This window comes from Lynx canadensis, chromosome A1 (assembly GCF_007474595.2).
Source record: "Lynx canadensis isolate LIC74 chromosome A1, mLynCan4.pri.v2, whole genome shotgun sequence".
Taxonomy (NCBI): domain Eukaryota; kingdom Metazoa; phylum Chordata; class Mammalia; order Carnivora; family Felidae; genus Lynx; species Lynx canadensis.
In genome coordinates, this window is record NC_044303.2 from 155,925,433 (window position 1) to 155,943,116 (window position 17,684).

General features: G+C 36.0%; 1 long non-coding RNA gene across 1 annotated transcript in view; it reads right to left on the reverse strand.

Annotated features, from left to right (window-relative positions):
- Window positions 1–11,361, reverse strand: part of LOC115520403 — a 52,843-nt gene extending 41,482 nt beyond the window's left edge. Inside the window, exon 1 of the long non-coding RNA XR_004343795.1 lies at window positions 11,231–11,361. This is a non-coding gene — a long non-coding RNA (uncharacterized LOC115520403). The remainder of the gene's footprint in view (window positions 1–11,230) is intronic.
- Between the last annotated feature and the right edge of the window lie 6,323 nt (window positions 11,362–17,684).

Below are 17,684 nucleotides of genomic sequence, written 5' to 3' on the forward strand. Positions count from 1 at the left end.
TATTTGCATTCATTAAAAAAAATAAAAATAAAAATATATCCTCAAAAAAAAAAATAAACTAAAGACTGTAACAAGAGATGAAGGGCATTATATCATAATTAAGGGGTCTGTCCATCAAGAAGAGCTAACAAGTATAAATGTTTATGCCTCTAACTTGAAAGAATATATGTGTGTGCACACACACACATATATATTTTTATATATCTTAATTACAAACGTAAGCAATATTATTGATAATAACACTGTAATTGTAGGTGACTTTAATATTCCACTTACAACTACGGACATATCATCTAGACAGAAAATCAATAAAGAAACAATGGCCTTGAATGATACACTGGACCAGATGGACTAGACAGATATATTCAGGACTTTTCATTCCAAAGCAGCAGAATACACATTCTTCTTGAGTGCACATGGAACATTCCCCCAAAAGATCACATACTGGGTCACAAAAAAGTTCTCAATAAATATAAAGGGATCGAGATTATACCATGCATATTTCAGATCACAATGCTATGACACTTGAAATCACCACAAAAAAAAAAAAATTGGAAAGCCTCCAAATACATGAATGTTAAAGAACATCCTACTAAAGAATGAATGGGTCAACCACGTAATTAAAGAAGAAATTTAAAAATATACGGAAGCAAATAAAAATGAAAACAGGTAAGTCCAAACCTTTAGGATGCAGCAAAGGCAGTCCTAAAAGGAAAATACATTGCAATCCAGGCCTATCTCAAGAAGTAAGAAAAATCCCAAATACAAAACCTAACTTCACACCTAAAGGAACTAGAAGCAGAGCAGCAAAGAAACCCCAATGCTAGCAGAAGTAGAGAAATAAGAAACATTAGAGCAGAAAAAAACAATATAGAATCCAAAATAAAAAATAAACAGTATAACAGATCAATGAATCTAACAGCTGGTTTTTTGAAAGAATAAATGAAACTGATAAAACCTTAGCCAGATTTCTCAAAAAGAGAGAAAAATCACAAATTAAAGGGGACAGATCACAACAGACACCACAGAAATACAAATAATTATTAGAGAATACTATGAAAAATTGCATGCCAACAAACTGGACACTCTGGAAGAAATGGACAATTCCTAGACACCCAAATACTACCAAAACTCAAACAGGAAGAAAAAGAAAATTTGAACAGACCCATAACCAGCAAAGAAATTGAATCAGTTATCAAAAATCTCCCAACAAATAAGTGTCCTGGGCCAGATGGCTTCCAGGGAATTCTACCAGACACTTAAAGAAGAATTAACACCTACTCTTCCCAAATTGTTCCAAAAAATAGAAATGGAAGGAAAACTTCTGGACTTACTCTCCAAAGCCAGCATTACCTTGATCCCAAACCAGACAGAGACCCCACTAAAAAGGGGAATTACAGGCCAATATCCCTGATAAACATGAATGCAAAAGTTCTCAACAAGACACTAGCAAATCGAATTCAACAGTATATTAAAAGAATTATTCACCATGATCAAATGGGATTCATTCCTGGGCTGAAGGTCTGGTTCAGTATTCACAAATCACTCAATGTGATACATCACATTAATAGAGAATGAGAACATATGATCTTGTCAATAGATGCAGAAAAAGCATTTGACAAAATACAGCATCCTTCTTAATAAAAACCCTCCAGAAAGTTGGGATAGGAGGAACATACTTTAACATCATAAAAGCCATATATGAAAGGCCCACAGCTAATATCATCCTCAATGGGAAAAAACTGAGAGTTTTCCCCATGAGATCAGAAACACAACAGGGATGTCCACTCTCACCACTATTGTTTAACATACTGTTGGAATTCCTAGCATCAGCAATCAGACAACAAAATGAAACAAAAGTCATCCAAATTGGCAAAGAAGTAAAACTTTCACTTTTCACAGATGGCATGATACTTTACATGGAGACCACAAAAGACTCCACCAAAAAAGTGCTAGAACTGATACATGAATTCAGCAAAGTCGCAGGATAAAAAAATCAATGTACAGAAATTAGTTGCATTTGTATACATCAATAATTAAGCAACAGAAAGAGAAATCAAGGAATTGGTCCCACTTACAACTGCACCAAAGAGGTAAAAGATATGTATGCTGAAAACCATAGATAACTTATGAAAGAAACTGAAGAAGACACAAAGAAATGGAAAAACATTCCATGCTCATGGATTGGAAGAACAAATATTGATAAAATGTCGGTATTACCCAAAGAAATCTACACTTTCAATGCAATCCAAATCAAAATTGCACTGGCATTCTTCTCAGAGCTAGAACAAACAATCCCAAAATTTGTATGGAACTACAGAAGACCCCAAATAGCCAAGTAATGTTGAAAAAGAAAATTAAAGCTGTAGGCATCACAATCCCAGACATTAAAAAGCTGTAATCACACAATAGTATCGTGGTGGCACAAAAACAGACACATAGACAAATGGAATAGAGAATCCAGAATTGGAGCCACAAATGTATGGCCAACTAATGTTTGACAAAGCAAGAAAGAATATCCAATTGAAAAAAGACAGTCTTTTTTGCAAATGGTGCTGGGAGAACTGGACAGCAACATGCAGAAGAAAAACTGGACCACTTTCTTAGACCCTACGCAAAAAATAAACTCAAAATGGATGAAAGACCTAAATGTGAGACAGGAAACCATTAAAACCCTAGAAAACAGGCAACAACCTCTTTGACCTCAGCCACAGCAACTTCTTACTCAACACATCTCTGAAGGCAAGGGAAATAGAAGCAAAAATGAACTCATCAAGATAAAAAGCTTCTGCACTGCAAAGGAAAAAATCGACAAAATTAAAAGGCAACTAACAGAGGGCACATGGGTGGCTCAGTTGGCTAAGCATCCAAGTTTGGCTCAGATCATGATCTCCCAGTTCATGAGTTCCAGCTCCCACACTGAGCTCTGTGCTGACAGCTCAGAGCCTGGGCCTGCTTCGGATTCTGTGTCTCCTTCTCTCTCTGCCCCTCCCCTGCTTTTTCTCTCTCTCTCTCTCTCTCTCTCTCTCTCTCTCTCTCTCTCCTTTTCTCTTTCTCAAAAATAAATAAACATTAAAAAAAATTTTAAGGCAACTCATGGAATGGGAGAAGATATCTGCAAGTGACATATCAGATAAAGGATTAGTATTCAAAATCTATAATGAACTTACCAAACTCAACACCTGAAAAACAAATAATCCAGTGAAGTAATGGGCAGGAGACTTGAATATACACTTTTCCAAAGAAGACATCCACATGGCTAACAGACACATGAAATGATGCTCAACATCACTCAGCATCAGGGAAATACAAATCAAAACCACACTGAGATACCACCTCACACCAGAGTGGCTATAATGAACGACTTAGGAAACTACAGATGTTGGCAAGGATGTGGAGAAATGGCAACCCTCTTGCACTGTTGGTGGAAATGCTAACTGGTACAGCCACTCTGGAAAACAGTATGGAGCTTCCTCAAAAATTAAAAATAGAATTACCCTATGACCCAGCAATAGCACTACTAGAATTTATCCAAAGGATACAGGAGTGCTGATGCATAGGGGCACTTGTACCCCAATGTTTATAGCAGTGCTATCAACAAGAGCAAATTGTGGAAAGAGTCCAAATGTACATCAACTGATGGATAAAGAAGATGTGGTGTGTGTGTATATATATATATATATATATATATATATATATACACACACACACACACACACACACACACACACACACACAACGGAATACTACTCAGCAATAAGAAAGAATGAAATCATGCCATTTGCAACAATATGGATGGAACTGGAGGGTATTATGCTAAGTGAAATAAGTCAGCCAGAGAAAGACAAATATCATGTGTTTTCATTCATGTGTGGAATCTGAGAAACTTAACAGAAGACAATGGGGGAAGGGGAAAAATATAGTTACAAACGGAGAGGGAGGCAAACCATAAGAGACTCTTAAATACAGAGAACAAACTGAGGTTTGATGGCGAGGGCGGAGGGTAAAATGGGTGATGGGCATTGAGGAAGGCACTTGTTGGGATGAACACTGGGTGTTGTATGTAAAAAATGAATCATGGGAATCTATTACCGAAGCCAAGAGTACACTGAATACACCGTATGTTAGCTAACTTGACAATAAATTACATTTAAAACAAATCCTAGTAAACCTTTATATAATAATTGGCATGCTTATTCTAAAATTCATACAACATTTATATTTCATATATATGGCTGACTCAATAGCGCATGCCACTCTTGATATTGGGGTTGGGCATTCAAGCCTCAGGTTGAGGACAGACATTACTAAATAATATTTTAATTAAATTTATATGAAAATGTATATAGTATAACTAAAGGAATTTTGACAAAGGAAAAACAAACCTACAAAGTTAGAGGTCTTACACTATTTTATTTCAACACTTACATTAAAGGTATGAGAACCAAGATGGTCTAACTAATACCAACTAAAAGAAAGACATAAATGTCAATGATACAGAATATAAATCAAAATATATCTATGATAGGGGCGCCTGAGTGGCTCAGTCAGTTGAGCATCTGACTTCAGCTCAGGTCCTGATCTCGCAGTTCATGAGTTCAAGCCCCACATTGGGCTCTGTGGTGACAGTGTGAAGCCTGGAGCCTGCTTTGGATTCTGTGTCTCCCTCTCTCTCTGCCCCTCCCCTGCTCATGCTCTGTCTCTCCCTCAAAAATAAATAAACATTAAAAAATTTTTAATAAAAAAAAGCATATATCTATGATAAACTAATTATCAATGCATCAAATTAATGCAATAAGTAAAGAGTGGTCTCTAACAAAGAGAGCCACATGGTCACACGTAAAAAAAATGCAACTCTACCCTTACCTCACACTATCTACAAAATTAACCCCAAATGGACTGTAGACATAAAAGTGAGAGCAAAAACTATAAAATTTCTTGAAGAAAACATATCTTGTGACCCTCAGTTAAGGGCCCCTCAGTCCTTTATGATAGGACATAAAAGACATGAACCGTAAAAAAAGAAAATCAGCAAATTGGCTTTTATCAGAAGTAAAACTTTTGCTTTTCAAAAGACCATTAAGACAATGAGAGAAAATACTTAACAAAAGATTAATGTGATAAAGGATTTTAATCCATAATACTTAAGAGTTCTTATTATTCAAGAATCACAACTCAATATTTTTTAAAATAGAAGATTTAAACAGACACTTATCAAAAATAGATATACAAATAGAAAATACGCATATGAAAAGATGCTCAACATCATTAATTACCGGGAAAATGCAAATAAAACCATGATGAGATGTATGTAACTAGATACAACATATCTACTGGAGTTACTAAAATTAAAACATTGATAACACCAAATGAGAACAAGACTGTGGAGAAGGTGAACCTTCATACATCACTAGTGGGAATGTAAAATGATACAATCACTTTGGAAACCAGTTTGAATTGTATCTCTACAAGTGGTGAACTTTATATAACTTCTACCTGAATAAAGCTGAATTTTAAAAATCAACTTGAAAAAACATTTTTTTTAAGTTTATTTATTTATTTCCAGAGAACAGGGGAAGGGGCAGAGAGAAAGGAGAGAGAGAGAATTCCAAGCAGGCTCTGCGCTGTCAGGGCTCAATCTCATGAACTGCAAGATCCTGATAGGAGATGAAATCAATAGTCCCACGCTTAACCAACTGAGTCACTCAGGTGCCCCAAAACATTTTTAAATAAGTAAAGTAAGGGGCACCTGAGTGGCTCAGTCAGTTAAGCGTCTTTTTTTTTTAATGTTAATTTATTTTTGAGAGAGAGAGTGAGAGAACCCAGACAGGAGAGGGGCAGAAAGAGGGAGACAGAGATCTGAAGCAGGCTCCACCATTGAGAGAGCCCGCTGTGGGGCTTGAACTCACGAACTGAGAGATCATGACCTGAGCTGAACTCTTATGGTTAACTGACTCAGTCACCCAGGCACCCCTAAGCACTGACTCTTGATTTTGGGTCAGGTCACAATCTCATGGCTCGTGAGTTCGACGCCGGCATTGTCTATGCTGACACTGTGGAGTCTACTTGGGGTTTTCTCTCTCCCTCTCTCTGTCCCTCCCCTGCTCACATGTGCGTGCCCTCTCTCTCTCTCAAAATAAATATTTTTTTTAAAATAAGTAAAATAAAATTCTTATACTATCCTTAATTTAGTAGTTTACCCTTTATGTTAGTAGTTTAACATTTTTTATATACTAGCCAATTTTTTCCCTTATTCTTAGATTCTTCCTCCATTCAAGTAGTAGATAGGCTCACCTTGCCTAAGGGAAAGCAATGGCAACAGAAAGCAGAAATAAGGAGTCTTTTTCCAAATATTTGAATTCCAAAATCCTGGGCCTTGAGAATTATGGGAAGGATTCAAAACATATGCTAACCAAGTCAGGCAGGTGAGTAACACAAAACAAACAAGGAAGTGGGACTGGAATGAGCAAACCCCGTAAAGAGCCACTATTCAGCTCCAACCGATTTTTATCATATAGAAATGTGGGTCCAATGTTGTCAAATCATTCTCCCCCCCCACCCCGCCCCATCAAAAAAAATCTGGAAATTCAGATTTTTATGTGAATTTTCCCCTTTTTAAAATATTACCCAAGTAAAATGAACTTCTGTGGGTCAAATTCAGCCCACGTATGTGCAACATCTAGGACAGAAAACAGATTTAGAACACCTTTGGGGCGCCTGGGTGGCGCAGTCGGTTAAGCGTCCGACTTCAACCAGGTCACGATCTCGCAGTCCGTGAGTTCGAGCCCCGCATCAGGCTCTGGGCTGATGGCTCAGAGCCTGGAGCCTGTTTCCGATTCTGTGTCTCCCTCTCTCTCTGCCCCTCCCCCGTTCATGCTCTGTCTCTCTCTGTCCCAAAAATAGATAAACGTTGAAAAAAAAAATTTAAAAAAAAAAACAAAAACAAAATGAGCAAAGACAAAAGATTTCCTCACCCTCTAGACTTGATGAAAATCCTTGAATGGGGAAAAGAAGAGTAAAATGAATAATGGATTTAGACATTGTTCTTACGAGAGAACAGAGGCAATCTGCATCCCACTTCCGAGGTACAGACTCAGGGAGGCAGGAAGATCCCACAGAACTGGTTGGATAATTGTAAGGGGCAAATGAGATATTATCCCCAGAATTTCCCAGGCCCCAATCAGGCCCAGCAAAGCTGAGACAAGGAGCAGTCTCACAGAATTCTCCATATCTTATTAAAGTCTGGAGACCACAGAAAGATTACAGTGTTGTCATTAGCATGGAAATTGTAAGAAGTTATTTTACTAGCTAATACCTTGTGGATGTGAATGAGGAATGAGCAGCAACCTATGGTGGCCAAGTAACTTCAAAAACAAAATGAAGGACTAACATTTCTACAAATGCCACTATTGTGGAAAGATGAAGATGTGTAGTAGGACCCACCACCCCCATCCAAGAATTAGCAGAGTTAAGAGAAAAGGAAAAAGACACTCCTCATCAAGGTTAAAACTTCAGTCACCTGGACAAAATGGAAGCTCAAAATAGAAACTGAGTTTCAAACAAAGAACAAAAAGTGTATCCCTTGAACATGTGACATTGTAGACAGAAATACTTCCACAGTCGGCTGTAAGCAGGGAGGTTATGACGGGAAGGGGGACGCATTTTATGTTCTTTATTTACATGAATTACACCAAATAAATATTAGATTTGGTAACATGCCCTATAGATAGGCTACCAGAGTATAAGACTTCACATCACTACTAAAGAGACTACAAAACCAAGCTCTTCGGATGACTTCTGTAACAATTTCACTAGATACACTGAATTATCAAACACATTTATTAAGTTTCTCAAACTCATTTGAAAGTAATAAACTATCTTAGGGCAAGCCCAAACAATTGGTAACACTAAACAAAATGAGTAAAATCACTCATTCTGCAACTATTTAAATAAATACAATAACAGTACCACCAGAATCCACTTTCTACATTGGGAAAAGTGTTAATCTGAGGTATTTACAAGGTGGAAGCAGAGAGGCGGTCACAGCATGTGTATGTGGGTATGTGCATTTTAAAAATTGTATTTCTTTTTTTTTTTAGATTCAATTTAGTCACCATATAGTGTAGTATTGGTTTCAAGTATAGAAGTTAGTGATTCATCACTTACATATAACACACATTGCTCATCCCAACAAGCCCATCCCCCCACCCACCTCCCTTCCATCAACCCTCAGTTTGTTGTCGATAGTTAAGAGTCTCATAGTTTGCCTCTCTGTTTTTATCTTATTTTAGTTTTCCTTCCCTTCCCCTATGTTCATCTGATTTTTTTCTTAAATTTCTCATGAGTGAAATCATATATTTGTCTTTCCCTGATTGACTTATTTTGCTTAGCATAATACACTCTAGTTGCAAAAGGCAAGATTTCATTCTTTTTGATTGCTGAGTAATCTTCCATTACACATTTTCTTTATCCATTCATCAGTTGATGGACATTTGGGCTCTTTCCATAATTTTGCTATTATTCATAGTAAAAAACAAATATTTCTAATTTTTCCAAAATGACCACATACATAGTCCTTTAATTTCCAGAAAATTATAATGTGTTTTAAAGTAAAAGACTTTTAATTACCTCTTTAATATAGTCTTAGAAATTTAACAGCACATTGTCTGATTAAAACTATAATACCCAGATCTACATTGTTGCAATTAATCCCAGCAATTCAGGCAAGGACCTTACTTTAGTATGAATATTCAGATACTCAACCGAATAATTACAGCAGTTGTGGCACAATAGGACCTCTGAGCTTTCGTATTCTGATCCGTAAAATGGGGACAAATTGCTGCACAGCCTAACATGTGCACAAGCAACCAGCACAGTGTCTGATATTTAATAAGCCCGCAAAAATATTTGCTGGATTGGCTACCACTGACTTCACTTCTACTGGCCTCTAGAAGAATTTATCACTGAAACCTTCCCAGGAGAACAGTCACCTATCTCATTACGGTACTATAGTCGTCTTCTGAAGGTAAAACAGACCTTCAGTAATGTGACTCAGCGTAAGCTGTCCTGAACAACCATTTCCCATTTCTACTACAGTATTTATATTAACAAATGCAACTGGGTAAGTGCGTAAGAATTCTGATACCTTGCAGCTCTGCTCTCATCTGAGAAGATACCCCTAGCATGGAGTGAATCCACCTCATCACTCTTAAAATAAAATCCAAGAACTTTACTCTGGTCTATCAGGCTTTTCATGATCAGCCTCTGCCTAATTCTTAACCTCATTTCCTACCATTCTCCCCGTCCATCCACTGCACTTCTTGCTGACCCTTGAAGACATCAAACATAAGCCTATGCACTTGTCTCACCAAGCACATACTGCCCTGAAACTCATATGGCTTGTTCCCTCACATCATTCAGATTTCTGCTTAAATATCACCTCCACAGACAAAACTTCCTTAACTACCCTTTCTAAAGTAGCATACTCTGTGATTCTCTACCCCCTTAATTTGCATTTTTTTCTCCCCAAAGCAATTCAAATATATACTTATTCATGTGTTGTAACATAATCTCAATGGGAATTGAGACTTCAACTCATTAAGTTCTTTATAACCAGAGCCTAGAACACTACCTGGCATACATAAAGTGACACTGCATTATTATTCACAGTGAATCTGTTCATTAACTAAGTGGAAATACTTGAATACTCAAGAAAGCTTCCTAGCAGTACCTGAGTGGCTCAATTGGTTAATCCTCCAACTTCAGCTCAGGTCATGACCTGACAGTTCATGGGTTCAAGCCCCACATCAGGCTCTGTGCTGACAACTCAAAGCCTAGAGCCTGCTTCGGATTCTGTGTCTCCCTCTGTCTCTGCCCCTCCTCTGCTTGTACTCTTTCTCTCCCTCAAAAATAAATTAACACAAAAAAATTTAAAAAGAAAGAAAGAAAGAAGGCTTCCTAATAAATGACAACGGAATGAGGAAAACAAAGCCCAGTGATAGTTGTGGTGGCCATGTGAACTTAGGATACCTGTGGATGCAAAGGTAAAAAGTCGGGAGGAACTGGATTAGCACCAGAATTAGAGTGATTTTAATAGCTGGAGGGTGATCATCAGGGTAGGTGCAAAAGGAAGAAAGCCAGGACACGGTTGAGGCCTAAGCCAAAAGGAGAAAAATCACTCTCTTTTGTTTTAAGCCCACCCATTCTCCCTCATCTTCCTTCCTCTAATATTTCCTCTCTCAGTGTCTACCCACTTTTGCCATCTCTTCACCATCTCTACCTCCTCCACGTTTGCTTCCTGTCATCAACTGTTTTTCATTTGTAGATTATACCCAAGAGGTTTTTTTTTTCCTGTGAATCAGTAGCCTCAGCAGAAGAAAAGCTTTCTAATGTAAAGAATATATTTGATATTCCTTTAAATGCCAAGGAATACACCAATATCATTATTAGCAGTATCAAGTACTCATCATGAAGGCAACAGAATGAAACAAAGAATCATGAAGCCATTCCTTTTCACAAACTCCTACATCAAGAACTGAATGCTTTATGACGTCATCTGTTTAGTATTTTTCTCTTCCTTCTCCAGAGGATATCTTTAAAATACAATCAACATGCATTTTAATCTTTATTGAATTATAAGTGACATACAAAAATGGCACATATTTAATGTATACATTGTGATAAGTTTGGACTTATGCATACACCTCTGATACCATCACCACTATCAACATACTATAAACATATCTATTATCTCTAAAACTTCCCTACTTTTCTCTTGTGTCTTTTTTTTGTTGTTGTTATGTCCTAAGAACACTTAACAAGAGATCTATCCTCTTAATATATTTTAAAGTAGAAATGTCATATTGTTAACTATAGCCACCAGGTTATACAAAAACAATCAACATCTTTGATTTTTATCCTCACATTCCATTAAAAAACTCATGGAATATCCACCAAAATGTATTTGCTAAAATCTTAAGCCTGACATTACCTTTTTTTATTAAGTTGATCCTGATGCCTATTAAAGTTTAAAAAAGAAAAAGAAAACTGACAAATAGTACCATCAGGCTTATAAATGATTCTGTATTCCCACCCCTCACCAAAAGACACTGGTATTCAACTGGACTCTTTGAAGAATAATCTCTAACACATTAGCAGGAGCCAACATAAAAGCATCCATTATTTAAGCCAAATGTTTCCCAAAGTATCATATCCCGGAAAGTCAACTTACTCTTTTGGAAATCCTCCCAAAAGAGGCTACAGGTAGAAGATGATCTCTGTAATTCAAAATGAGTCTTGAAAAAGTAAACTTTAAATTAAAATTTCAGGAGAAATTCAGAGTGAAGTTCATGTTTTGCCCATTAATCCTAGAGAGCAAAGAAAATCCAAATAAGGAGAAATGGACTTTTTTTTTTAAATATGAGATATATTTACAAACGACAAGGCATTAAAATTTATAAACGACATAATGCCCTACTTACAGCTAATGAATATACTCAGCGACCAAAAAGATACCAAGTCTGAAACGATTTATTCCATTATTTTGGTAACTATGCTTAAATTAACTCCAATTACAACCATAAGTTCAAGACTTAAGAGAAAAGAAGTTAATTCTACAAATTAAAAATCAAAAGACAAGAACATTATTCTCTACACCTTTCTCTGTTTCTTTTCAATTCCCCACACCCACACTCCCTGTCTCTGTCATTGTACATTCAGGTGTAGAATACTATCAAATCTGAGAGGGTTTGTATAAACTATGTGTAGCTACCAGGGTGACTTTATTATCTGCTTTCCTTAGTTTCAAGACCAAGGATGCTAATACCAGTGCAAGAGGGTGGATCATTTGTGTATATGTGTCTCCCCACCCCTTACCAAAGCTGTGCCTTCACTAACATATGTTCAGTAAAAAAAAAAAAAAAAAAAAAAAAAAAAAATGACAAGTACGGAATATAAGAAATGTTTGTATTTGTCTGTATTAATACCACAACATATTTACCAAGCATGAAGGGAGAGGTCCAAATTTAGCTTATTTAGCAGCCTAATCTAGCTTAAAACAAAATACATGTCCTTAAAGCATTCTTATTCTCAAATAACTCATAACTTATATAAAAGGTAAGTATTTATAGGAAAAAAGTCTAGAATAATACTAGCAGCAAAATACTCTTTTTCTCATTTTCACTAAGTTGGAGTTAACTTAATGAAATGTGACAGTGCTATCAATGTAGTATAATAAACATGAAAAGGTGCCCATGTACAAAGAAAATGTAAAAATTCCTACTGACAACAGCAAAAACAAGAATAATGTCTCTTTTCCTTTCACATGCCCTTTTTGTTAGCTTGAGCTTGTGACTTTGTTATCTATATGTGATAGTAAGAATAATATTGCTTGCAGTGTGCCTAGATAGAGGCTTCAAATATAACTAAATAAAATTATATTTCTCTGTGTCCCATAAAAGATCCATCATACAGGACCCAGTTCTCAATCCCTTATGTTAGAAGCTGCAGTAAACACAGCTAAGCAAGAAAAAAAATATCTAAATAACTCTCAGAAGTAGCATACACAGACATTACACCTTTGTTGAAATCTCAAATCTTACATTATCTAAAGATTTAAATCACCTTTAAAAGAGAATTTATTAAAATTCTAAACTCATATTGTGTATCTTTTTTGTAAGTGGCAATATATTCCTAGTAACATGTTTGTATCTGATGTTACCCATATAAATAAAAGCATACAGTCATTTTAGGGATTAATAGAAAAAAGACATCTGCATGGAACATTTCCCTCATTAGATATAATCATGTTAGCATATTTTTCCTATTTCTGATTTTTCTACAAAATAAAATGAGCTGATTTTTACCCTTAAGTTTCTCCCTATATATTGCCAATAATGCAAATACTTTAATTGCACATTAGAAGAATCTCATTTTCCTCTAAAAATTGCTATAGAAATTAGCCCCAAAGAGACCTCATAACACATATAAAAATCAAGATGTGACTAAGTCAAATTGGCATACCAGCTACCACTTACAACAAATGTTACTTTAAACATTACTTTTAAATTAAAAGCTATCTTTAGAAAATCCCAGGAAAGATCACATGGGTCATTATAATGTTATTCGAACTCTTCCTAAATTAGTGCCAAACTGAATCAATTAGGAAAGAATCAATTAGCCAAAAACTATATATTAATCAACTGACTTAACAACTAGCCAAACTGTATATTCAAAAAGCAATTCATTCTTTTGTCAGAAGGTCATATTTGGGGCTAGTGGGAGTATTAATTGACACTTTTCTGGAAAGCAACTTGGGTTAATATATATCAAATGTTAATGTTAATTCTCTTTGATCAGTAATTCTGTTCCTAAGAATTATCCTAAGGAAATACTAAGAAGTGCATATAAAGTTTATATATATAAAGATGTTCATTCTAACTTAGTGGAGCAGGAAAAAAATGCAAACTTCAAAAAGAACTTAGTTTAAAAAATGAATACTGTGTAGCCATTTAAATCACAATTATGAATAAAATGTAATGGCCTAATAAATTTTTCAGCATATACATATAAAACACACCAAAATATTTACAATGATTTCCTTTAGTTGGTACAATTACAGGTTATTTTTTTTTTATTTTTTTTTAACGTTTATTTATTTTTGAGACAGAGGGAGACAGAGCATGAACAGGGGAGGGGCAGAGAGAGAGGGAGACACAGAATCCGAAACAGGCTGCAGGCTCTGAGCGGTCAGCACAGAGCCCGACGTGGGGCTCGAACTCACGGACCATGAGATCATGACCTGAGCCGAAGTCGGACGCTTAACCGACCAAGCCACCCAGGCGCCCCTACAGGTTATTTTTATACATCTTTTTCACATATTTAGGAACTAATATTGCTATTCAAGAATATTTGGGAGTGCCTGACTGGCTCATTTGGTAGAGATGCAACTCTTAACTTGGGGTCATGAGCTAAAGTCCCACACTGGGCAGACAGCTTACAAAAAAAATTGAATATTCTACATTGAACTATTATAAACAAAGGGTTTTTGTTAGAAGCCATTTCACTTAGTGATAGTCATAAAATATATTTCACACAAACAGTGAAGAAAGGACTGTTGGTCATAAGTAGGTGATTGTCATCAGCTGGATTCTCCTGAAGCAACAAAGATAGTAGTAACTTCCCCTGTTAATATCTATTAACTATCAAATTAGTAGAGCATTCATGTTAACAATCTGTATTTCCATATAGGAGTAAATCTATTTAACAATAAATTTCTCAGTAGAGGCAGTTAGTACAACAAAACTGAAAAGGGGTTGGGAACAAGTATTTACTGAGTATGTAAAAGACAAGATGCTAAACGCTTTACATATTCCATTTAATCCATACAACACTACCAAGTAGTGTTATTATACCCATTTTTCAGGGGAGGGAAATGAACCTCAGAAGTTAGCAATTTATCTAAGTTTATAAAGCTAGTAAATAGTGATACTGTAATTTGAACCCAGCTTTTCCATATGCCAGAACACCTAATGATACCAGTGAATGAAATTAAACTATTAACTGTAACGATGGAATTATTCATCTTGCACTAGATAATAGTATTGAAAATATTTCAACTATAGGGGTGCCTGAATGGCTCAGTTGGTTAAGTGTCTGACTCCAGATTTCAGCTCAGGTCATGATTCCAGGGTCGTGGGATTGAGCCCCATGGTGACAGTGCAGAGCCTGCTTGGTATTCTCTCTCTCTCCCTCTCCCTCTATCCCTCCCCGACTCTCACTCACTCGCTTTCTCTCAAAATAAATATATAAAATTAAAAAACTATTTCAACTATAAAGTATTAAATAATTTTGAAAAGGAAACTAATAATTTACTGAACATTATTAGTTTTTAACAAGATTCTACATAGTCAAGGATAAGGCAAATAAACATTTTAACTAATGTTCAACAAGATAGTAGCTAACATTAACTGTTTCTGAATAAGAGGTGGTTAATACATACTTGGTTTTTGGGGTTTTTTAAATTTTTTAAAAGTTTGTTTACTTATTTTGAAAGAGAGATAGCATGAGCAAGGGAGGGGCAGAGAGAGAGGGAGAGAGTGTCCCAAGCAGGCTCTGTGCTTCCAGTGCAGGCTCGAACTCAAACCATGAGATCAAGATCTGAGCCAAAATCAAGAGTCGTACGCTTAACCGACTGAGCTACCCAGGCATCCCTAATAAATACTTGTGGTACTGAACCAAACTAACCTGAGACTGGCTGCCTACATATACACACACACACACACACACACACACACACACACACACACACACACACACACACAAATACATACACACACACACACACAATAACTCCCTGTCACTTTCCAAAAGATAACATGAACACACTCTCAAGATATAAAAAAATTAAATTTACTAAATTATGTAGTTAATATGTTAGACAACTGTTTATCAATAGATAGAAAAAAAGTGTATGTCAGAGGTTGCAGAGGTGGGGCTAGTTACACACATATGGAGTATAGAAATCCCACATTCAGGGTGGTGCATTTAGTCCCTATTAAAATCAATATGATGTTGATTAAGGATCAAAAAGTAGATGAAATAATTAAGAAAATTTCCAATTAACTCTTAAAATCCAACAATTCAAATTTTTCATCTGAAAGTTACATCCCTTTACATAAAACATGCCAGTGATTTCAATAATTTTCCTATTTGGATAAAGCTATTTGAAATCACAGCTCCTAATAATTTAAATAATCTGTTAAAATGCAGCTAACCAAGTCAGAGTTAAATGGGTATGGTTTTGGGCACCTGAGCGGCTCAGTCATTAAGCATTTAACTTCAGTTCAGGTCATGATCTCACAGTTGGTGAGTTCAAGTCCCGTATCAGGGAAGCACAAATTCCAGTTGGGGTGAGCTTGAACCCCTATCAGGTGAGCATTAGCCCCATTTCAGCTGAGCTCGAGCTCCACTTCAGGTGAGCACAAACCCTGTTTCAAGTAAAAACACGAGCCCCAAGTGAGCCTCACTTCTCTCTCTCTCTGCCCCTCATGGGGTTCTCTCTCTCTCTCTCTCTCTCTATCTCTATCTCTTCCCCCACCCCGCTCACATGCATCCTCTCTCTCTCCCTCTCTCTAAAAATAAGTAAATAAATAAATAAATAAAATGGCTATGGTTTTGATTCAAAAACATATGCTCTGAGTAATTTTTGCCTATTCTTATCAATATATATATAACCTATACCATCTATACCATTAAGATGATTAAACCAAGTTAAGGCTCATGTATCCTATAAATTTCCAAGGGCCAAAATTTTTGTTGCTGACAAATACACCAATGGTCAACTTTGCAAAAGGTAAAACAGACAAGGCAATTTTTAATTAATTACTTTATTTGTTTATTTTTGAGAAAGAGAGAGAGAGACAGAGAGAGACAAAGAGAGGGCAGGGGAGAGGAGGGCAGACAGACAGGGAGACACAATCTGAAGCAGGCTTCAGGTGCTGAGTTGTCAGCACAGAGCCTCAAGCGGGTCTCGAACTCATGAACCATTAGATCATGACATGAGCCAAAGTCAGCTGCTTAACTAACTAAGCCACCCAGGTGCCCCTGAAACAGACAAGGCAATTTAAACTGCTAGAGACAACCAAGGATAAAAGTGGGACTAAAAGCACATTAAGTATGCAAGTATGTTTTATACATAACAGTGCTACAGTATACCCAAAGATTAAACATGTGCACGTACATGCACACACACAGACACCCAAATGACCCCTCTGAAGTTACAAAGGAATTAATACTATCTAGTGGAATAACAGATTCTGCACGTGTTGATATTACTCAAAAGTTTGTTTGAATTTAAACCCTGGCATAGCACAGATAAGTGACTCAAAGATAATCAAGAAATTAATTAGCACCCCACCCAAGATCCTTTACACAGTTTAGAGTTTAAGACTAATTCGTAAAACTGTATTAGTATGCCTTATGCCTTCTTCATAAATTATTATAAATTATATAATTTAAGTGAATAAACAGAACAAAAAGATGGATCAAAGTTATAGCATTAATTAATATCACCTAAGATTATTAACCAAAATGGAATTATAATTAGGATGGAAATGATTAATAAAATCTGTTGAATTAAACTTATAAAATTAGTCTCATCTACTGTTTCAATACTTGTATTTTTCAGGCAATTTTTATGTAAAATTGTCAATCTTGTCACATATAAAATTTGTCCAAGATTTGTAAATATAGGTCAATTTTTAACCAGTTCAGAAAGTAAAAAAAAAATTTTTAAATAATAATCACAGAGTAATTTCTGAAAATGTGTTAATAATTTGTCACAGTTACTCAGATGTTAAGGTTGCTCATCTTGCTCATTGTTATTTTCCCAGACCAAGCACAGTGTCTGCAACACTACAAGTAGTCAATTATATCAAACTGAGGTTCCATCTTTCAGCAGCCTGTACCAAATTATTTTTCATAACGTTTTCCCACCCTGAACATTTAGTGCATGTCTGCTTATGTATATTTTCTGGGAAGAGGATTAATATCTTTTATCCCAGACTCAAGTGACTATATGGCACCAAAAATAATTAAAAGCTACAGATTGAAACAAATATGGGCATGCTAACTGTAAGTTGTGTCTCTCAAACACACAGTAGAGAGCTGAGGTCCCTCTAAGAACA